Source organism: Podarcis erhardii, assembly GCF_964252035.2.
Source record: "Podarcis erhardii genome assembly, chromosome: 2".
Classification (NCBI taxonomy): domain Eukaryota; kingdom Metazoa; phylum Chordata; class Lepidosauria; order Squamata; family Lacertidae; genus Podarcis; species Podarcis erhardii.
In genome coordinates, this window is record NC_138498.1 from 125,230,693 (window position 1) to 125,253,630 (window position 22,938).

Below are 22,938 nucleotides of genomic sequence, written 5' to 3' on the forward strand. Positions count from 1 at the left end.
CCAACAGAATATTAAAAATACATGAAAACATCAATCATTAAAACCTTCCTTAAACAGAGCTGCCTTCAGATGTCTTCTAAACATCAGGTAGTTGTTTATTTCTTTGATATATGATGGGAGGGCTTTCCACAGCGCGGGCGCCACTACTGAGACGGCCCTCTGCCTGGTTGCCTGTAACTTCGCTTCTCGCAGTGAGGGAACCGCCAGAAGGCCCTCGGCGCTGGACCTCATTGTCCGGGCAAAACGATGGGGGTGGAGATGCTCCTTCAGGTCTACTGCGCCCAGGCCGTTTAGGGTTTAAAGGTCAGCACCAACATTTTGAATTGTGCTCGAAAACATACTGGGAGCCAATGCAGGTCTTTCAAGACTGGTGTTGTTATGTGGTCTTGGCCGTTTCCAGTCAACTGTCTAGCTGCCGCATTCTGGATTAGTTGTCGTTTCCAGGTCACCTTCAAAGGTAGCCCCACGGAGAGCGCATTGCAGTAGTCCAAGCGGGAGATAACTACAGCATGCACCACTCTGGAGAGACAGTCTGCAGGCAGGTAGGGTCTCAGCCTGCATACCAGAGGCAGCTGGTAGACACTGCCCTGGACACATAAAAAGGTAGACACTGCCCTGGACACATAAAAAGGTAGAGAAAGAAATAATCCGAATAGAAAAATACTTAGAAGACTGCAGCGGGAAGATTATAACAGAGGAAGAAAGAACCCAATTAAATAAACCCATAAAAGTAGAAGAGGTCCAGGATGCGATAAGAAAGATGAAATTAAGAAAAGGCCCGGGACCAGATGGATTGTCAGCTAAATATTATAAAGTATTAGAAAATCAATGAACACCAGTGCTATGTGACATTATGAATAATATATTGAGAGGAGGAAGGTTACCAGAAACATGGAAAGAGGCCTACATCACGATGATCCCTAAACCCAATACGGACAAACTTAATATTAAAAACTATAGGCCCATATCATTATTAAATAACGATTACAAAATCTTCGCAGAGGTAATGGCAAGTAGACTCAAAAGATATCTAGCAAATCTAATTCATAAGGATCAAGCAGGATTCCTTCCAAATATGTTACTCAAAGACAATGTAAGGCATACCATAAATATCATTGAATATTTGGAGTGTAAGAATGAAGTACCTGCGGCGCTGATTTTTATCGATGCGGAGAAGGCATTCGACAATGTCTTATGGCCGTTCCTACTAAAAAGCATGGAGAAAGCAGGGCTAGAGGGTGAATTTATGGAAGGAATAAAAGCAATCTATACGAATCAATCTGCCAAATTGATTATAAACAACAATTTAACAAATTCATTTAAAATTGAAAAAGGAACAAGACAAGGTTGCCCTCTATCCCCGCTTTTATTCATTATGGTATTAGAGGTAATTACGAACAAAATAAGAGCAACACCAGAGATTCGAGGGATCAAAGTAGGAACGAAAGAACACAAACTAAAAGCGTATGCAGACGATTTGATGTTATCCCTAGAAGAGCCGCAAAAAAGCGTCAGTAAGGCCCTGGAAATATTAGAAGAATATGGCAAACTATCCGGTTTTAAATTGAATAAATCAAAGACAAAAATGCTGACTAAAAATCTGGGAAAAGATGAAAAGATAAAAATTAGAGATACAGAATGGAATCAAGGTGGCTAAAAAAATAAAATATCTAGGAATTTGGCTAACTACAAAAAATATAAACTTAATTCAGGATAATTACTTGACAACATGGAAGGAAATTAAAAAAGATCTAGATACATGGAACAGAGTGAAACTTTCGTGGTTGGGAAGGATGGCGGCAATAAAAATGAACATACTCCCAAGAATGTTATTCTTGTTCCAAAACATCCCTGTGATTAGAGGTTCCACAATGTTTAAGGATTGGCAGAAAACTCTTTCAAAATTTATATGGCAAGGGAAAAGACCGAGAATTAGATTCAAATTACTCACAGATCCAAAAGAAAGAGGGGGATTCTCGGTGCCAAATTTGAAATTATACTTCGAGGCCTCCTGCCTTTGTTGGATCAAAGATTGGATTAATTTGGAAAACACCGACCTGTTAGACCTACAAGGTTTCTACAATAGGTTCGGTTGGCACACCTACTTGTGGCTAAATAAAGAAAAGGTACATAAAGGGTTTTCAAGTCATATTATTAGAGGACCACTATATGAAGTTTGGGAGAAAAATAAAAAACTTTTAGAATGGAAGACGCCCTGGTGGTTATCACCAATTGACATTTTAACAACCAAAAAAGCAAATATGGAAGGAGAAAGATTGACCTACGAAGACCTACTGATAAGATCAGAAAGTGGCTGGAAATTGAGAACATATGAAGAGCTGAAAGACAAATTAACAGGCTGGCTGCAGTATCATCAAATAAACGCAATATGGATGGAAGACAAAAAAGTAGGGATAAGTGAGAAAAAATCTAAATTTCAGATAGAAATAATTGAAGGCAAAACCAATTTATTATCCAAAATGTATGATATATTATTGGAATGGGACACTAAAGATGAAGAAATAAAGGAGGTTATGACAAAATGGGCAATGGATTTGGGATACAATATAGAATATGAAAAGTGGTCGAAATTATGGAGTTATGGAATGAAATTCACGGCATTCGTCACGCTTAGAGAAAATTTAGAAAAAAAGATGCATAGGTGGTACATCACACCAGCAAAATTAGGAAAAATGTACAAAACAGGAAATAAAGCCTGCTGGAAGTGTAAAATTAAAGAAGTCAATTTCTACCATATGTGGTGGACTTGCGAGGAAATGAAGAAATTTTGGGACCTGATTTATAACGAGTTAAAAAAAATATTTAAATACACTTTCCCTAAAAGACCAGAGGCCTTCCTATTAGGAATAATTGGGGATGAAATTAAAAAAGAAGATAAAACACTATTCCAATATTCGACAGTAGCGGCTAGAATATTAATTGCACAAAATTGGAAAAGTTCAAATACCCCAACGGTCAGAGATTGGCAAACAAAATTATTTGAATATGTTGAATTAGCAAAAATGACGCAAAAAAATAGAAACCAAAAAAATACAAGGTTTATTAGCGATTGGAATAAATTTATGGTATATATTGAAGGAAACTATAGAAACTTAAAAACTACAGCAGGTATGATATAAATCTTATGATGCGCAAACCATTAACAACTCTTAACTGCAGAAAAAAGAAAGAATTTTTATCTCTTTTTTTTTGAAATAATTTTTATTAATTTTCATAAAACAAAAAACACAAAATTAAACAAACAAACAAACAATACATGGCTTCCCCATGCCTCCCCTTCCCTGCACCCCTGTGTCCAAAATTTTTAGCAATCCTTCATTCCTTTTCAAAATTTGATTTCCTTCATGATTTTCTTAACTTAAATATTTCCAACTATAATTCTCTAATTCTTAACCCTTGACATTTTATCAGTCCGAAATTTTGCAACAGTTCTTAAGATATGATTTAAATTTTTTCCAGTCCTCTTCCACCGTCTCCTTCCTCTGATCACGGATTCTATCGGTCATCTCTGCCAGTCCCATAAATTCAGTCACCTTCGTCTGCCATTCTTCCAGAGTAGGTAGTTCTTGCATCTTCCAATACTTTGCTAGGAGTATTCTTGCTGCTGTAGTTGCATACATAAAAAAGATCTTATCTTTTTTTGGTACCAATTGGCCGACCATGCCCAAGAGAAAAGCCTCCGGTTTTTTTACAAATGTCCACTTAAGGACTTTCTTAATTTCATTATAGATCATTTCCCAGTAGGCTTTAACCCTTGGGCAGGTCCACCAAAGATGATAAAAAGTTCCTTCACATTCATTACATTTCCAGCATTTGTTACTGGGCAAATGATATATCTTTGCAAGCTTGACTGGAGTCATGTACCATCTATAGATCATTTTCATTATGTTTTCTTTCAAGGCACTACATGCCGTAAATTTAAGTCCTGTGGTCCATAACTGTTCCCAGTCAGCAAACATAATATCATGACCTAAGTCTTGTGCCCATTTAATCATTGCTGATTTAACTGTTTCATCCTGTGTATTCCATTTCAGCAACAAGTTATACATTTTAGACAAATTCTTAGTATTGGTCTCTAACAGTTCTGTTTCCAATTTTGACCTCTCTTTCTGAAATCCTAGTTTCTTGTCCTGCTTAAAAGTTTCATTTATCTGATAGTAATGTAACCAGTCTCGAACTTTGGATTTTAATTTCTCAAAGCTCTGTAATTTAACTTTTTCGCCATCATATTCTATAATTTCACTATATTTTGGCCAATTAGAGTCCATGTTAAGTTTTTTTACCGCTCTAGCTTCCATTGGTGACAACCATCTGGGTGTTTTATTTTCCAACAAATCCTTATATCGATTCCAAACATTATATAAAGCTTTCCTGACAATATGATTTTTAAAACCTTTGTATATCTTTGCCTTGTCATACCATAGATATGCATGCCAGCCAAAATTGTTATCATACCCTTCCAAGTCTAAAGTATCTGTGTCTTCAAGAAGTAGCCATCGCTTCAACCAGCAAAAAGCTGCTGCTTCATAATAAAGTCTTAAGTCCGGCAGCGCAAAACCCCCCCTTTCTTTTGCATCAGTTAAAATCTTAAATTTTATTCTGGGTTTTTTGCCCTGCCAGACAAATTTAGATATATCTTTCTGCCACTTCTTGAAACAATCCATCTTGTCTATAATTTGCAATGTCTGGAACAGAAACAACAATCTCGGCAATACATTCATCTTAATAACAGCAATTCGGCCTAACAAGGATAATCTCAATCTAGACCATGTGTCAAGATCTTTCTTCACTTCTAACCAACATTTCTCATAATTGTCTTTAAACAGGTTCATATTTTTGGATGTTAAATTCACCCCCAGATATTTCACCTTTTTTGTTATCTCCAAACCAGTTTCCCTTTGAAAGCTATCTTTTTCCCCCATCGTTAGATTTTTTTCCAGTACCTTTGTCTTTTGCTTATTTAGTTTAAAACCAGCCACTTGACCAAATATTTCAATTAATTCTAAAACTCTTTTTGTACTGACTTCTGGCTGTTGTAATGTCAGAACTAGGTCGTCTGCAAATGCTCTTAACTTATATTGTTTAGCTCCGAGGTGTATTCCTTCAACCAGCTGATCCCTTCTAATCATATTCAACAACACCTCCAGGACCGATATAAATAATAGAGGGGATATTGGGCAACCCTGTCGTGTCCCTTTTTCTATTGGGATTTCATCCATAACTACACCATTCACAATTAATTTAGCTTTTTGCTCTGAATATATTGCACCTATACCGTTTTCAAAGCTTTGGCCTACCCCCATCCCATGGAGATTCTTCCTCATAAAACTCCAAGAAATATTGTCAAAGGCTTTCTCCGCGTCCACAAAAATCAATACTGCTTTTCTATTTAAATCAGTCTCCAATAGTTCCAAAATATCTATAATATTCCTTACATTCTCTGACATATGTCTCCCTGGGAGAAAGCCTGTTTGGTCTTTCTGAATCTCCTCTACCAACACTTTTTTAAATCTTTTTGCTAAAATGTCTGCAAAAATTTTATAATCCACATTTAAGAGTGATATAGGGCGGTAGTTCTTAACTTGATGTTTCTCAGTTTCTGTCTTCGGTATAAGTGAGATGAATGCTTCTTTCCACGATTCAGGAGCCTTTTTCCCCTCCAAGATTCGGTTACACACTTCTTTCAATGGTTGTATTAACCATTCCTTCATTGCTTTGTAGTATCTCGCCGTCAGTCCATCTGGCCCTGGTGATTTTCCCAATTGCATATTCTGGATGGCACCCTCAATTTCCTGGTTCATAATTTTTTCATTTAAAGTCCTTTTATTTTTTTCCGAGATCTTTGATAGTCCATATTTTTTAATAAATTCTTCTATCTCTTGTTCATCTTTCGGCCCTTGTGCGTATAATTTCTTGAAGAAACTTTGGAAACAATTACTAATTTAATTTGGTTTGTTTACAAATTTCCCCTCTACTTCAAGGGACGTCACAGTATTCAACTTTTGCCTCTTTTTCAATTGCCATGACAGCAATTTCCCACATTTGTCTGCTGATTCAAAAGTTTTTTGCCTCATTTGTTTTATTTTCCATTCTATTTCTTGGTTCATCAGTTCCATGTATTGGGTCTGGTAGTATTTTATTTCTCTTAAAATCTCCTGGGATTTTGGTTTTGACCTCAGTTTCTTTTCTCCTTCTTTCATCTGATTCCAGATTTTTTCTTTCTTCTCATTTTGTTGTTTCCTTTTTATCGAATTTTGTTGAATTAGAAAACCACGCATGACAGCCTTACTTGCGTCCCATATTATTCTTCTTTCCAGATCTGTTCTAAGGTTTATTTCAAAGTAATCTTTCAGAGTTTTTTGGGCCTTTTTTAAAATTTCTTCATCTCTAAAAAGGGTGTCATTCATTCTCCATCTGAAAGTTCCAGCTGTTATCAATTTCATTTCCATCTTTACTGCATTATGATCAGAGCAGGTTTTTGGGCAGATTTCTGTATTTTTAACCCTTGGTGCCAGATTGCTGGAAATCCATATTTGGTCAATCCTAGTCCATGTCATTTTTGCTTCAGAGAAGAAGGTCCCCTCCCTTTCCAGAGGGTTCCTTGTTCTCCAAATGTCAATCAAGTCCATTGTGTCAGTCAGTTCAAAAAAGGTCTTTGGTAGTCTCCCATCCTTAGAGATTACTTGTCTTTGAGCTTTATCCATATTTGTGGAGACGACTCCGTTCATATCGCCCATCATTATTATTTTATAGTCCATAAAGTCCGTTAATGTCTCATGCAACTTCTTGAAGAATTCAGCCTTCCCCTCATTAGGTGCATAAATTCCTACAATCAAGATTTTTTCTCCTTGTATTTGAATTTCCACTGCCAGAAACCTTCCTTGTTCATCTTTAAAGATCATTTTTGGTTCCCATTTTTCCTTAACATAGATCACGACTCCTCTTTTCTTAACTTTGTCTGAGGAAATAAATTCCAGTCCTAATCTTTTATTTATTAAGAGTTTTCTATGTATTCTGGCAATATGAGTTTCTTGCAAACATATTATGTCCAATTGCTCTTTCTTTAGTATATGAAAGACTTGAGTCCTTTTTCGGGGATGGTTAAGGCCATTGCAGTTCCAACTCAGGAGTTGCAGAGACATTTTTGTTACTGGGTGTCTTTTCCACCAACCGCTCCAAGTTCTTGTTCCTGATCAGTCGGTGCTGGGTTCAGTCCAAATGATAGGTTTGCAATGTCTGGTATTTCTCCCTCAGTCACAGTTCCTTTTTGAAAATCCTCAAAGTTTCTCTCCAAAAAGTGTTCCTTATCTTGAATTGTTTTTATTTTGATTTTCTTCCCTTTGAAGTTAAAGGACAACCCTTGTGGGAACTCCCATCTGAATGGAGTATTGTTTTTTTTCAGCAAATCCACTAAATCTTTAAATTGAGTCCTCACCTCCAAAAAATATTTAGGAATATCTTTATAAATCTGTATTTGGGAATTCTTGATAATCAATGCCTTCTGGAAATGTAGGTTCAATATTTTATCTCTTTCTTCCTTGGATCTTAAGGTGATTAAGCAATCCCTTGGTTTCTTGCCTTGCTTTCTGCCAATCCGGAAGGCTGTAGTTATTACGAATTCATCTTCTTCTCCTTCTAGTTCATCAGTCCAAAATTCCTGAAATTTATCTGTGAGAAATTCCCCAAGGTTGCCCTCTTCCTCCTCTGGTACCAATCTCAATTTCAGATTTTTGCCTTTCCTCTCCAGTTCCATAAGAGCTAAGGTTGCATCATGTTCATGTACCTTCTTTGCAATAGGTACATATTTTCCCTTGACTTCCTCGGCAGTAATTTTAGCAGATTCAGCTATTTTCCTTGTTTCGGTACTTTCTTGTATCAAACGATTTATAGACTCTGTGTTAGACGATATAGTCGTTGTATTCAAGTCGAGTCTTGTTGTTAATTCTGTCAACTTCTTGGAGTTTTCTGTAGATTGCTTAGTGAGTACTTCCAAAGATTGATTTATTTTGAGCAGTGCCTGTGTCATAGAATCCATTGATGCTGTTGTTACTCTCTCTTGTCCAGCTGCTGCTCCTGATATAGAGGTTCTTTTCTGAGCCTGCTTTTGAGCTTGCTTTGTTTTACTTCTTGTTGATATTTCATCAAGTGGCGTGCTCATAACTCAAGGTCGTTCTCACAGGAAAGTTACAAGTGGAAAATCCCAGTTCTTTACTTCAATACTGCAGTCTCTCTTTTAGTCCTGTAGAGGGGGAAATTGTATCCAAGCCGGAATAACAAAAAAAAAACAGTGAAGCAAGTAGCCATACAATGTCCCAAGGAAAATAAAATTCAACCCAAAGTCTTACTTTGTTGCAATTTAAAAGTCTGGATCTACTAAGTAAGGTCCCGTTATTATGTTCCAAATATATTGTTACTTTGTATCCACAGTCCTCTCTTTTTGACAGTTCGTTTCAAGCGCTCTCCGTTCAGGCAGCCTGATCAAAGGTATCGGCAGCGGAGAGTTTCCGTTCACAATTTACTTCTTCTAGCGGTTTAAAATGAGTCAATTTTTCCTTCCCCCCTACTCCCGCTTCGTGGGGGGAAGGTCCTTTCAATGTCGGGGTTTAGCAAAGTTCAACCAAGACGTTCCTTTTAAATACAGCAAGTTTTTTCATTGCTGCGTTAATCGTGCAGTTCCGGGAGGCTGACTTCCTTAATTTTTGCCTTTCCCGTTTTCGGCCAAATCTTCTTAAAAATAGTCCGTTTTTAATATTTTATAATTCCTACTCACAGGTTTGTTGCCAATCGGTAATTTCAGGAAGGAATCGGCGCTCTCCGTCAATGGCGACGCGGCTTCACTCCACGAGCTGGGTTGCGATCCTCAGCACCGCACTCACACCCGATGCCGCTCCAGAGCCTTTAAAAAGACTCCTTTGCGATACCGGGGGGTGCAAAGGTGCCCACCGAATCTCCTTGTCCACAGGCTTCTGCGCCTGTGATTTTAGGGGTCCCCCGCAAGAAAGAATTTTTATCAAGAAGCCCGAAATCGGGATGGAAGGAGGTCAATACGTGTGTAGAGGAAAGATCTAAATATCTAAAGATATAAAGATTCAAGGAGTAAGACAAGGAACCATAACGGAAATTGATGCTATTTTTGTGTTATGTATGGATATTTTTTCTTTTTCCCCCCTTTCTTTTTTCTGTAACTGTTGTTTTGTTTTTTGTTTTGGTTATTTAAGTGAAATTCAATAAAAAGAAATTTTTTTAAAAAGGCTTTTGCATATTCAATGAAGCAGAATTAGATGTCTTTCTGGAGCTCTCTAGCTTTCTCCATAATCCAGTGCATGTTTGCAATTTGGTCTCTGGTTCCTCTGCCTCTTCTAAATGCAGCTTGCACTTCTGGGAGTTCTCGGTCCACATACTGCTTAAGCCTGCATTGTAGAATTTTAAGCATAACCTTGCTCGCGTGTGAAATGAGTGCAATTGTGCAGTGAAGGCCCTGTGTGAGTGCCTGGAGGCTGTTGGAGGATGGATGGCGGCTAACAGATTGAGGTTGAATCCTGACAAGACAGAAGTACTGTTTTTGGGGGACAGGGGGCGGGTGGGTGTGGGGGATTCCTTGGTCCTGAATGGGGTGACTGTGCCCCTGAAGGACCAGGTGTGCAGCCTGGGAGTCATTTTGGACTCACAGCTGTTCATGGAGGCGCAGGTCAATTCTGTGTCCAGGGCAGCTGTCTACCAGCTCCACCTGGTACGCAGGCTAAGACCCTACCTGCCCGCGGACTGTCTTGCCAGAGTGGTGCATGCTCTAGTTATCTCCCACTTGGACTACTGCAACGCGCTCTACGTGGGGCTACCTTTGAAGGTGACCCGGAAACTGCAATTAATCCAGAATGCGGCAGCTAGACAGGTGACTGGGAGCGGCCAAGACCACATAACAACACCAGTCTTGAAAGACCTACACTGGCTCCCAGTATGTTTTCGAGCACAATTCAAAGTGTTGGTGCTGACCTTTAAAGCCCTAAACGGCCTCGGTCCAGTATACCTGAAGGAGCGTCTCCACCCCCATCGTTCAGTCCGGACACAGAGATCCAGCACTGAGGGCCTTCTGGCGGTTCCCTCATTGCAAGAAGTAAGGTTACAGGGAACCAGGCAGAGGGCCTTCTCGGTAGTGGCGCCTGCCCTGTGGAACACCCTCCCAGCAGATGTCAAAGCAATAAACAACTATTTTACTTTTAAAAGTCATCTGAAGACAGCCCTCTTTAGGGACGTTTTTAATGTTTGATGCTGTACTGTTTTTAATATTCAGTTGGAAGCCACCCAGAGTGGCTGGGGAAACCCAGCCAGATGGGCGGGGTATAAATAAATTATTATTATTATTATTATTATTATTATTATTATTATTATTATTATTATTAATAGTTCAGCTTGAATAGCATCACTTCCATTGGTCTTGTTATTTGCAGTGCTTTCTAAGGCCCATTTGACTTCACTCTACAGGATGTCTGGCTCAGGGTATCCAGGATGTCTGGCTCAAGCGGTGGAATTAGGCATAGCTAAAAATTACTTATCCATGCAAATTGAGAAGGGCAAAAATGGATATTTCTTGGTTCATCAAACTGCAAAAATTGATGATCTTGTTGAAATGCTATGTTTAGAAAATGCAAATGGGAAGGAAACACCTATGGTGTGTGGTTTCGCCTTTACAGGTGAAGATAAGCCATTTCCTAACAAAACTTTGTATTGTTCAGCTATAGGCAAGCTAAATTTCATTCAAAGAATCTCAAGACCAGATATAACTTATGCTTTTCACTTTCTGCAAAATTTGTGGAAAAGCCCACAACGGAATGTTTCTCTGCTCTTAAGAGAGTGGTAATGTACCTTAAACATACCAAACATAATAGGTTGCAGCTTACAAGTATCGACAAAGGTTTTGAAATTTTCTGCGATGCATCTCATGCAGTGGAACAAAATAATTGCAGGGGTGTGTCTGGTATGGTGTTTTGTTATAACGGTTGTCCATTTGAATGGAGGTCCCAAACACAAACCATTATTTGTCTCTCCACAACAGAGAATGAATTATGTGCATGCGTTCAGGCCACTCGTGATATAGAATGGTATCTGCAAGTATTTGCCGACCTACAGATGCAAGTAACACTACCAGTAAACATTTACCTTGATTCCCAGAGTGGACTTGATATCCTGTGTTCAGAGACCAATATGCAGCGCACTAGAGTCTTAAGGTTACGTTTGCAGTTTGTAAAGAAACTAATTGCTGATGAAATGATTGTACTTCAGTATGTTCCAGGTGACAATCAAATTGCAGACATTTTTACTAAAGCTCAGGTGCTGCTGAGGTGTGTTAATCAAACTGTGTCAGCATTTGGGCATAGTATATAAGGAGCAGCACCTAGCTCCCTCATTACCCTGGGGGATGGGTTGGTGGTTGGGTCTGGTTTGTTGTTGATGTATTTAGTGTACAAGGAGTTTTTGTTTTTGTTATTAAAACCTTGTTTAAGTTATTTTTGAGTCCCTTTTTAATGCATGGTCTCCCCAGCAAGCTCTCTGCAGCGCTACTAAACAGCAAATAGCAAAGAGTTTTCCCTTCAACTGAAGCTCCGTCCACACTCTATACATTCAAATGGTTTTTCCCATGTGTGTTCGTTGATGTCGTTTACAGTGTCCACTTTGACTGAAGCTCTTTCCACACTCTATACATTCAAATGGTTTTTCCCCTGTGTGAGTTCGTTGATGTTCTCTTAAGTGTCCCCTTTGACTGAAGGTTCTCCCACACTGCATACAATTAAATGGTTTCTCCCCTGTGTGAGTTCGCTGATGTTTTCTAAGGGTTTCACTTAGACTGAAGCTCTTTCCACACACTATACATTTAAATGGTTTTTCCCCTGTGTGAGTTCGTTGATGTTGTCTATATTGTCCACTTTGACTGAAGCTCTTTCCACACTCTATACATTTGAATGGTTTCTCCCCTGTGTGAGTTCGCTGATGTTTTCTAAGGGTTTCACTTAGACTGAAGCTCTTTCCACACTCTATACATTTAAATGGTTTTTCCCCTGTATGAGTTCGCTGATGTTCTCTATAGTGTCCACTTTTATTGAAACTTTTCCCACACTCTATACATTTAAATGGTTTCTCCCCTGTATGAGTTTGATGATGTTGTTGAAGTTTCTCACTTTGACTGAAGCTCTTTCCACACTCTATACATTTAAATGCTTTCTCCACTGTGTGAGTTCGTTGATGTAGTCTATAGTGTCCACTTTGTCTGAAGGTCTTTCCACACTCTATACATTTAAATGGTTTCTCCCCTGTGTGAGTTTGATGATGTAGTTGAAGTTTCCCACTATCACTGAAGCTCTTTCCACACTCCATGCATCTGAATGGTTTCTCCCCTGTGTGAGTTCGCTGATGTATTCTAAGGTTTCCCCTTTGACTGAAGCTCTTTCCACACTCTATACATTCAAATGGTTTCTCACCTGTGTGAGTTAGATGATGTCGTCGAAGTTTCCCACTGTGAGAGAAGCTCTTTCCACACTCCATGCATCTGAATGGTTTCTCCCCTGTGTGAGTTAGATGATGTCGTTGAAGTTTCCCACTATTAGAGAAGCTGTTTCCACACTCTATACATTTAAATGGTTTCTCCCCTGTGTGAGTTCGATGATGTAGTCGAAGTTTCCCACTATCACTGAAGCTCTTTCCACACTCCATGCATCTGAATGGTTTCTCCCCTGTGTGAGTTCGCTGATGTATTCTAAGGTTTCCCCTTTGACTGAAGCTCTTTCCACACTCTATACATTCAAATGGTTTCTCACCTGTGTGAGTTCGTTGATGTCGTCTTAAGTGTCCGCTTTGACTGAAGGTTTTCCGACACTGCATACATTTAAATGGTTTCTCCCCTGTGTGAGTTCGATGATGTATTGTAAGGGTTTCACTTCGATTGAAGCTCTTTCCACACTCTATACATTCAAATGGTTTCTTCGTTATTCCTTTTGAATTTACAGATGCCCCCCCAGAATTCTTGCCTGTCTTCTCCATCGTCTGCTTCAGAATGCAGGGAGACAAAATCCTGTTGGTGTTTCAAGGGAGAGAACAAAGGAAGATGATACACATCAAGTTCAATTGGCACTCATCCCAATTAGTATTTATAATTATGATGTGCCACCAGATCTCGTGCCCGTTTTCTGACACAAGACTGTCCTAGTGTAAATTCTCTGCCTAGGCCTCTCTCACTGTCCTTTCTCCATTTGCATCACTCCTGGACGTACCTCCTCTATTTCCAAGCCGAATCTGTGTCACACTGAAGAAGCTCGATATTAAACATCAATTTATAACTGTACTTAATGGAAACTTCAGCCTTGGATATTTAGCAGTGATTCATTCATGGGATGAAGCTGTTAGTTTTATTGCTGGAGACACAAATTTATTTCTGCTCTATCAAATACATTAATAGTATTATGTCATGGGGTGTTGGGGCTGGGATAGTACCTCTCGTGGGGGACATATAGGGCTCCTTATGGGGTGATTGGTCCACCATTAATCCCCAACCTGTACTCAGCTCTCACCTGTGGGTCCTAGACGCTGTCAGTATGCAACAGCAGACACAACCCAGGAAAAGCTTCGACAGGCCATCTAAACCAGTTAAGGATAATTGATGGGTCTCAATCCCTTGATGAGTCAGGGACTTTCACTGCATGCGATGAGAGGCTCTGGCACATTGAGCAGACGAGACCAATAGTGACTCCAACAGTCAAGCAGGTGGTTTATGCAAGTGCCGTAGAGGGAAGTGAGGGGCTCATCAACCTGGGAAGGGAGGCCAAGCAGCAGAAGGAAAACTCTGATCCTAAACCTCTGCTGCCTTGCGTGAATATCTTCAGGAAAATAAGAGGCCAAGAAGTAAACGCTACACTAATCGGGAGTAGAGTCCTTAAGATGATAGTGTTGTGGGTATCAAGGAGTGAACACTAAGCTAAGTGGAAATGCTGACTCAGTTTCATGTGGTGAATATCTTCAGGAAAATAAGAGGCCAAGAAGTAAACGCTACACTAATCGGGAGTAGAGTCCTTAAGATGATAGTGTTGTGGGTATCAAGGAGTGAACACTAAGCTAAGTGGAAATGCTGACTCAGTTTCATGTGGTGAGTCAGCATCCCAAGAGATGGGGCGCTGCCTAATTGGTCTACAGCCAGCTAGTATACGGAGGTATGCTTGACTTCTTCACACTGGCTTCTCCCCTGTATGTAGGAAGGCTGATTTATGGTACTTTATGATGCTGCAGGACTGCAGCTGGAATAAAGCCCTCCTTGAATCATAGAATCATAGAGTTGGAACAGACCACAAGGGCCATCGAGTCCAACCTCCTGCCAAGCAGGAAACGAAATACAGCTGGACTCCTGAGTGCTTTATATGGAGCTTCTATTGGTCCAAATACATTGCAACATGTTGGGTGGAGTTTTGTACGCCTCCTTCCGGTAACTCCTGGGACCAAGCTGGGGCCAAAAATATTGCTCTGCTTCCCTTTGGACCATATCAAGAAGGTTGAGAAGGTAGGGCTGCCATAGGTCTGTCCCCCCCCCCCCGGGAATCGAGGAGGATTTTCACAAGATCGGCAAAAGGTCCACCCAGACGTATGGCAAGGCTGCCGTTTCTTGTGAGGAGAACCAGAACTTACAGGGTTAAACAGTTCTGTATGACGTCTCACATCCTGAGGCCTGGTTTTGTTCACATACGTGAGTTACTTCCACTTTTAGCTGTTGAGCCGGAGAGAATGTCCGCCCGATCTCCGGGGTGATTTATGATTTTTTTCTGTACATAATAAAGCCTTCTTAGATTAAGCAAGAAGCCTGTGTACAGACTGGGATTTATCACCCACACAAGGCAAAACCGCTGCTGCGATACTCTGCTTGGAGCCAGGAAGAGAGCTTGAGGGTCAAGCCGGCACAGGGAAGCGTGCCAGACTCCATTACATTCCGAAGATTTCTATGGTGGGAAACATCAGGAAAGCTCAAAAACTGCTTCTTTTGGGGAGAATTTGTATTTTTAGAAAGCTCGACAACTCTGTCCGGATTTTTGCATTTTTAAATGGGGCCACCCTGCTGGAGAAGATGGCCTTGTCGTGTAGGGAGCCCAGAACCTCCATACACACTGCCCTGTATTCTGCGGGGGTCACGTCTGTGCTTCTAACACCCCTGTTTGACTTCAACCTCATGGAGACTCTACATTGTGTCTCGAGGCAGATGGATGTCAACAAAAGGGGGTGGAAGGAAAGAATCTGATTTTTGAGAGAGGAGGTGCAGTCAGAGATGCTTCCACCAGAAGAGATTGTGAGGGGGGAAACCATCTTTAGATGACATTTAGGATCCCTGCCTCCTATTGGAGAAGTCCACCACGGGACTTTAGGTTCCATCAGGTCTTTATATTTTTCCCATACAGCAAAGAGTGATTTTATTATTATATGGTTGGTAAAATTTTTATGAATTTTCGCTTTTCCATATATCAGGTAGGCGTGCCATCCCCAACGGTTGTCAAAACCTTCCAGGTCCAAGAGGTTCGGATCCTGCAACGTGCACCAATCTTTTAGCCAGGTGAAACAGGCTGCCTCGTAGTAAAGTTTTAAGTCGGGTAGGGAAAAGCCTCCTTTCTCTTTTATGTCTATTAAGATCAGGTGTTTAATCCTAGGTTTCTTCCCTTCCCACAGGAATTTGGAAATTTCTCTTTGCCATATCCTAAGACAACTTGCTTCGCCCAGTATTGGAATCATTTGAAATAAAAAGATTAATTTTGGAAGCACATTCATCTTTATAATGGAAATCCTACCCAGAAATGTTAATTTTAGTTTACTCCAGGTTACAAAGTTTTTTCTAATCTCTAACCAAGTTTTGGTGTAATTATCCTGAAATAAGTTTATGTTCTTGGGGGTGATCCAAACACCCAAGTATTTCGCTTTTGAGGAGATTTTCAGGCCCAATATTTTTTCTAAGTTGTCCTTTTCTTCTGTGGTTACATTTTTAACAAGCATTTTTGTTTTTGTTGTATTCAGCTTAAAGCCTGCCACTTCTCCAAATTCTATAATCAGTTCCAGCACTCTTTTCAGACTTTCTTTAGGGTTTTCAGTCATAACAAGTAAATCCGCAAAAGCTTTAATTTTATATGTTTTGTTTCCCAGAGTGATGCCTTTAACAAGCTGATCCTTTCTTATCTGATCGTTCAAGACTTCCATCACCAAGATAAATATCAGTGGTGACAGTGGCCAGCCCTGTCTGGTTCCCTTGTTTATTTTGCACTCCTCAGTAATTCTTCCGTCGATGATCAATTTTGCATATTGTTCCGAATAGATGGCATTTATTCCTTTACAAATATTTTCTCCCAGTCCGATTTCTTCCATTAATTTTTTCATAAATTTCCAGGACACGTCAAAAGCTTTTTCAGCGTCCACCAACATAATAGCTGCTGGTTTATCAATTTTAATATCCAAATATTCTAATACATTAATCACACATCTCATGTTGGATTGCATAAATCATCCGGGAAGAAATCCGGTTTGATCTTTATGAATTATCTCTTTCAGCACCATTTTTAATCTATTTGCAAGAATGTCTGCAAATATCTTGTAATCGTTATTTAGCAGTGCAATGGGTCTGTAATTGGCCATGTTTGAGGCATCTGTTCCCTGTTTGTGGATAAGAGTAATAAAGCTGTCCTTCCAGGTTTTCGGTAGCTTTCCAGTTGCCAGATTATTCATTAGGTCTTTAATGGGAAGAAATAATGCCTGTTCTAACTTTTTATAGTAATTAGCTGGGAGACCATCTGGGCCCAGTGTATTTCCTAATTTTGATCTGTGTATAGCTTGTTGCACCTCCATAGCTGTTATTGGTGAGTTCAAGATTTCAGTATTATTGGTAGTTTATTTTTGCCCAAATAATTATTTTTTCTAGAGTCTCTGGACCTTCTTTATATAGTTTTCCGAAAAAACTAGCAAAAGTTTTACTAATTTCCTTCGGTTCTTGAATCCATTTGTCTTCAATTTTAATTTTATTGATAATTCTATCTTCCTTTTTCTTCTTTAATTGCCAGGCCAGAAGTTTGCCAGGTTTATTTGCAAACTCAAAATTTCTATGTCGCAACCATTTTATCTTCCATTCTGTCTCTCCGTTTATTATCATGGAGAATTGCGTCTGTAAAATTTTTATATTTTGCTTAATTAGTTCATCGTCTGGTTTTTGGAAAATGATCCTTTCCTTTTTTCTAATTTCCTCCCAAATCTCCATTTTCTTCTCCTTTATTTTCCTTTGGAATGCGTTTTGTTGGATAAAGAAGTCTCTTATGACGGCTTTACCCGCGTCCCAAACCGTCTCTAGATCTACTCCTTGATTTAAATTAAACTTAAAATATTCTTCTAAGATTTGCTTGGCCTTCTGTACAGTTTTTTCATCATTTAACATACTCTCATTAAGTTGCCACCTTTTATTCTTTTCTTCTTTTCCTTTAAAGTTAACCCAGACTGCGCTATGATCTGAAATTGTCCTTGGATGGATTTCTGCTTTTGTAATATTATTTAATAAATCCTTTGTTGTCGATTTCATAAGTCGATTTCTCCCGCCGATTTATGTGGCTCTGAATAGTGTGTAAATTCTTTCTCTGTTGGATTCTTAAACCTCCAAGCGTCAAACAAATTCAGGAGTTCTATTAATTGAAAAATGTAGTTGGGAGTTTGTTCTGCCTCTTTTCTTTCTTCTTTATTGTTCTGTCCATGTTTGGATTGACTACTCCATTAAAATCTCCTAATAATATAATTTCCCCCCCTAGATATTCTATGACTTTTTCTTCCAAGAATGGATAGAATTCGGATTTTCTTTCATTTGGTGCATAAACTCCAATAACTATCACTTTTTCATTATTGATCTTAACTTCTATAATCACTGTTCGATCTTTTTCATCATTGTAAAGCAGTTTTGGCTCCAGCTGAGGTTTTACATAGATTACCGCCCCTCTCTTTTTTTCTTTACTTGATGCAATAAACTCAAGCCCCAATCTTTTTTTTATTAATACTCTTTTATGTTTTTCCGCTACATGGGTTTCTTGCAGACAGATTAGATCATATTTTTGCTTTACCAGAATATGTTCCACCTTGTTCCTTTTTGATTTTTCATTTAAACCATTTACGTTCCAAGTAATAAATTTATAATCCATACTTTATTTCTTATGATACGTGAACGGATTAATAAAAAATAATAAATAAATAAATTTACACATTCAAGGTCTCAGTATACGTTTAATAAATTCCCTTCTTAGATCTGTCTCCTAACTCTCAACTGTTTGTTCAATTTCCTCTGATTCTCCCAACAATTGCCTTTTCCCTCTGAGCTCTTTCCGGTACTTTCTCCAGAACTTGTCCGCATCTAATGCCAACAAGCACTTTAAAGAAAAGGGAGATGCCTTCAGGGTACTCCCATGTATAGTCCACTGCCTTTGCCTTTAGTGCCTCGGCTAGAGGTTTGTAAGCTTCTCTCTTTTTTATCAATTGATTTGGAATAATCTTGTGGACAATAATATCATTTCCTTCCGACTTGAATTTCTTCTTGTTGCTAGCTTGTAAAATTCGATTTCTGAAATCCATAGAGACCAAACAGTCAGCCGGCCAGTTATTTGCTTTTGCTGCATTAGATTTGACTCTAAATGCTTTTTCTATTTTTTGTGTTACTTCTGCTTCTTCTAGGTCTAACCAAGCTGCTAGCTCTTTTGAGATTTTTTTCTCAATTATTTCCTCTGCGTCCTCTGTTATTCCTCTGAATCTTAGGGTATTCTCCCTTCTCTGAATTTGCAACATCGCAATAGAGTCCAAAGTTGAATCTTGCTGCTTCTGCAATAGAAGCCGTAGCAGTAAAACGGAAAAATACTCAGGAAAGCTGGCCAACATATAAAACACTTCTCAAAAATGAAGATAACCAAATAAAAACTTTGAGGAAATAAGAGAACACATCTCAGACTGGTTCCAATACCATCAGTTATTTGAAAAATTTAAATCTGACAAACAAAAGGGGTTCTCAACAGAAATTTCCCGATTCGAATCTGATCTTGTAAATTCTAAAAGAAAAACTCTTTCCAAAACTTATCGACTCCTTCTTGACTGGACAGTCAAGGAGGAGGAGGTAACAGTGGCAATGGTGAGGTGGTCCCAGGATTTTGGCCATTCAATAACCATGGCCCAATGGGAAAATTTATGGAAGATCAATTGGAAATTCACAAATTGTTACACGATTAGAGAGAACTTTCAAAAAATGCAACATCAATGGTATCTAACAACATGGAAACTTTCAAAAATGTATAAAAATGTGTCAAGTAATTGTTGGAGATGCGGTGAATCAGGAACATTCTACCATATGTGGTGGACATGTAGGAAAATACAGGTATTCTGGGAGAGTATCCATGTAGAACTGCAAGAAATGCTAAAGATCTCTTTCAATAAAAAACCAGAGGCCTAACAGATTTGGATATTCCACAAAAGAGGAAGGGTATCTTTTTATATGCAACGGTGGTAGCAAGAGTTTTGATCGCAGCAAAATGGAAGAGTAATGAAATCCCCTCTATACAAGATTGGATCCAAAAGCTGACAGAATATGCTGAATTAGATGGTTTATCAGAAAAAAATAAAGAATAAATCAAAACAGGAATTTGTTTCAAAATGGGAGGTTTTCAAAGATTATCTGAAAAATAAATACAGTAGTTTAAATTCTGTTGCAGCATTCGAGGAACTTCAGTAATAATTGCAAGGTAGATATAAGAAATTAGATTTATTGAGAATAAGTTTAATTATGATAAAAGTGTGTACTGGCAAAAAGTAATATGAATTTGAAATATGGAATAGACGGGAGGTTGGGTCTTTAGTGATAAAACCATTAGATGTTTTATTGTTTGCTAAGAAAATTATGTGTATATGGTTATTTTTGTAATTTGTGTGTAATATGGTATTTGTGTGTGTGTGTTTTTTTCTTGTTGTATAAATAAAAAACTTTTTTTAAAAAAGGATCCCTGACTCCATTTTTCAGCCTGAATTGTAACTCAGAATCTCGATTGTAACTCAGTTCAGAACCTTCAGATCTATTCCCTGGTTGGCCGTCTTCTGGAATATAAGCCAGACCTCATTGAGGGTATCATCCAGACCTTCATTTAGTGTGGGCACCTTGGATTTGGAGTATAGGTATCAATCATAATCCCTGAAAACATGTCTCACACCCACCTGGACCTCCCAAGTGAGTCTGAGCCTCTAGAGGAATCCTCTATGCTGAGGTAGGCACCTCTGGCCCTCCAGATGTGGTTGGACTCAAAGTACCATCAGCCCAAGCAAGGATGGCCAATGGCCAGGGATGATGGGAGTTCTACTGGAACAACATCTGGAGGGACACACTTTCTCCATCTTCCTCCTCCTCTGAAAAAGCTAAATATCTGTATTGTTTCCTCCTTCCTCCGTGATGTGTAACATCTTCCTGATACACTCCAAGCAACTACACACATTCCCTAATCCTGCACCATTTACTTCCTGAGGCGGCTCCATTGTGTCCACCTTCTCAGAACCACCCACCATTTCAGTAGCAGTCCTTCAGTTCCCAGCTATTAGTCCCCCTCCCCTACGGAGGAATTATTCATCTGAATCCCAGGGGCTGGGAGTCCTGAGTGGGGAGACAGCTGTTGGCCCTGCTGGGGGGTTTCTCCTTGGCTGGTCCTTGTGAGAAGAGGATGCTGGACGAGGTGGGCCCTGATCCTAATCCAGCAGGACTTTTCTCATGTTCCCGCAAACTGAAACGAGACCTACAAAGATACAGTCTCCCAGGCAAGAGGAAGGACTTACCTCTCAAAGTCTCTGTATTTTTCTGTTTCAAGAAAGGAGTTGAGCTCAGACTTGCAGATCAGATTCTCTCCTGTGCGGAATAAGTAAAACGGAAGTGCTATTTACGTCACTGGAAAAGTATTCAAAAATACTCATGTGTTAAAGAAAGTATAACAAAGTAGCTGATGTCCCATTAAGGGCTAATGAAAGTATTATGGTCTCAGCATTTGTGGGCTGCAGGCTGAGGGTGTGGACTGTGGAGCAGGAAGACTCGCAATCTCCATTATCCTGAGAGTCTCTTTGTAGATTTTGCATAGTTATTTTGGAATTCCTACCGCATTATCGGTTCATGAAAAGTTACAGATGGAGAAACTTACACGCTTGCTGTAAACTATCACCCCACACACAAACTCACATACAGTCTGTAAATTTGGCAAGTTCCCAACCCTTGCCCGTAATACTGGCAATTCCAGGCCTGCAGATGCACAGCCCTGAGTGTAGAGCCTCCAGCCACAGATATTGTCTATCATGGAAATGCCCCAGACTGGGACGGATTATGGATCTTTGGATGCTGACAGATCGTATCTCACTCTGACATTGCCTACAATAAATAAAACTAATAAGAAATGCCTTCTGGATATACTTATATATAAACCCTGAAAGCCTTTCTATAGCATCCTTCTCCCACATTGTTGAATTGGTATATATACATCATCAGCACCAGCACCACCATCGATTAACCATGCAGTGGAGATTACAGATAGGTAGCCGTGTTGGTCTGCCATGGTCAAAACAAAATAAAAAAATTCCTTCCAGTAGCACCTTAAAGACCAACTGAGTTAGTTCTAGGTATGAGCTTTCGTGTGCATGCACACTTCTTCAGATACACTGAAACAGAAGTGGAAACACTTAAGGATGGGAGCCTGAGAGAGAGGAAGAGGTCTCTGGCTATTTCCTGGGAGGGGCTTCCAGAAGCAAAGAGCTGCTTTGGAGAAGGCCTCCCTCCTGCCTCCCAGGACCTTCCAGCTTTTTCTCTCTTCTGCTCTCCAAGGTGGACCAAGGGTTTGACTTGGTATAAGGCAGCCCACAGCCAGCCATGCAGTAGCTTTCAAGGATCAGTGGGGAGAGGATGGAGCTTCCATGGGGGAAATGGGGGGGGAATCAGTGGAAAAAACCCCACCATCAGGGACAACTCTCTCTCTCTGGTTGACTTGAAGGAGTGGCAGATTCCTGGGCAGGAGGGAGAAGCCAAGGCAGACCCACCACCGGAGATTCCTCCTCCAGCGCCCAAAGATGGAGACATTTCTCCAAAAGGAAGAGTCTCCCTCCCTGCTCGGCTGGGCTTCTATCTCCCAGGGATGCTGCCATTCCTCCCTCAGCCCCCCAACTTCCTCTGCCCTCCTCCCTCCCTCCCACAGTCTCCCCTGGGCCCAGAGACCCCCTTGGCACCGCTCACCCCTCGCCCTCTGACCTTGCAAGACGGGCAGGGAGGCGGGAGAGGGGGGGGGTCTCTATCCAGCCCTATTTCACTTCCTTTAAGCCTTTCGTGGACTCCGTCTCTCCCTCAAGGCGCAGGAGTACTTCGAGGGATTCCTGCCAGGGGGTAACGGCAGAGGGTGTCATGTTTGGGCCCTGGGTTCACATCCATCCCTGCTTGGGGATAGGAGGTCCTCGTAGGGACCCCCTTGGTGGGCATCACGTTTCAGTTCAGGCAAGAGAGCCCAGGGGGTGCGGGGCTGCCGAGAATCGCTTGAGCCCCCGGGGAAAAGAGACGCGTGTGGAGGGGAGGGCGCTGCAAAGGAGATGGCAGCTGGAGTGCATGGATCGGGGGCCTTGAGCACCTCCTGGACCCCCAGGAAAAAGAAACATGGGTGGGGGGGCTGCAAAGGAGATCCTGCCACGCAATCCCTGCAGGTGTTGGGCCCCCACTTGGCAGCAGGATTGCGGGGATCGGAGCCCCTGCTTATGAGTCCCAGGAGAGGGGCTTTTTCGCGGGCAGGGGGGAAACAAGGCTGGATTTCCCCCGAGTCAAAGACCAAATTGGGGATATTTGCGTCCCCACAAAGACATCCTCAACGGCGCCCTGCTGGAGGCGTCACCTGG

At 40.4% G+C, this 22,938-nt stretch overlaps 1 protein-coding gene across 1 annotated transcript in view; it reads right to left on the bottom strand.

Annotated features, from left to right (window-relative positions):
- The window catches only part of LOC309334655 (uncharacterized protein), a 47,031-nt gene that overhangs the window by 19,507 nt on the left and 4,586 nt on the right, over positions 1-22,938 (bottom strand). The window contains exons 3-4 of the mRNA XM_081849154.1: positions 21,282-21,436; positions 20,857-20,926 (exon numbers count right to left, since the gene is read on the bottom strand). The gene's annotated coding sequence lies outside the window, so the exon portion shown is untranslated. The remainder of the gene's footprint in view (positions 1-20,856; positions 20,927-21,281; positions 21,437-22,938) is intronic.